The sequence below is a fragment of the Nannospalax galili genome, unplaced genomic scaffold (assembly GCF_000622305.1).
Source record: "Nannospalax galili isolate Female #2095 unplaced genomic scaffold, S.galili_v1.0 scaffold875, whole genome shotgun sequence".
Lineage (NCBI taxonomy): Eukaryota > Metazoa > Chordata > Mammalia > Rodentia > Spalacidae > Nannospalax > Nannospalax galili.
In genome coordinates this window covers 3,120,128-3,121,399 of record NW_008337059.1, presented here as the reverse complement: position 1 = coordinate 3,121,399, position 1,272 = coordinate 3,120,128, and positions in this window count along the sequence as shown.

The window sequence follows — 1,272 nt, the reverse complement described above, 5'->3', positions numbered from 1 at the left end:
TGCACAAAATAACCGACAAATTTTTAAAAATGTATTATGTTTGAGGACGAAGCATAGAAATTTATTTCATGCTAATTAGTAGAGGTGATAAACATTACCATTGAAATCTACCCGATGACTATAGATATATACAGGCGCCAAGGATCCAAGTGCAACCAATTATGACTAGTAATAATCAGATACATACAGATTAGAGACACATGTGCCAACATCTCAGGGTTAGTAGCAAAAACAATGCGTATTTCTGTAAGAAACAGTATATATGGGCGTGCGGGGATCTCGGGGCGCCAGCTGCTGGGCGTGGTGCCGGTCTCCCACACGTCGCTGGAGTGCAGTGGGTCCCGCGGGCCGCGTCTGCTGTTCGGGCCCCTGGCTCTCTGGGTTTCGTGCACCGCATTGCCGTGGGTCTCTGCTACCGGAGCTGGCAGCTCTGGGACCTCTGTCAGCGGCCCGGTGTTCCGTTTCAATTTCCACTCGAGACCTGTTGGCCACCAGGTCACGAGGGGAGGTGTGAGAAACGGCGAAAGCAGGGTCTTCCTGAGTCGATGACGGAAGGATAGCGCCCCCCCCAGACTGGATCACAGGATTTTAGTGTTACAGCTTCAGACAAGTGACTCAGCTCAGATCTCAGTGATTCAGCTCCAGCTCCAGCTTTATTGGGGTAGAACTAGGACTATTTATAGTGTGGAGACAGCAGAAGAAGCCTTAGCTGATAGGTACTTTTAGGATGCCTCATTTACATAGGGCGGTGGGCTTCTATCAGGCTATCAGACAACGCCTGATTAAAACCTGGTAGCTCCTGTGCCGGAGGGCATGTATCTTGTGACGGGCATATACAGAATACAGATGCGTGCACCAACATCTCAGTGTTAGTAGCAAAAACAATGAGTCTTTCTGCAAGGAACAATATATTCTAAAATGGAATGAAGATCTTTTTTAAAGGTTAAAAACTCATTCAATTTTATGTCTTACAGGGCTTATACTGAGTTCAATACTGTATAACTATTAATTCAACAGCAAACCTAAAAATTTTATAGCCACTTTTGAAAGAGCTGTATGTTTGCTCTGGAAACTGTTATTGAGCATATTAAAACTGTAATGATATACTTCTTCTAAAAACAAAAAATAATATTAAAAAATGTAGGAAAGAGCAAATCTTGAAATGGAGATCTTCTTTAAAGGGTAAAAACTCATTCAGTTTTATATCTTACAGGGTTTATACTGAGTTCAATATTGTATAACTATTGTAATTCAACTGTGAACCTAAAAATT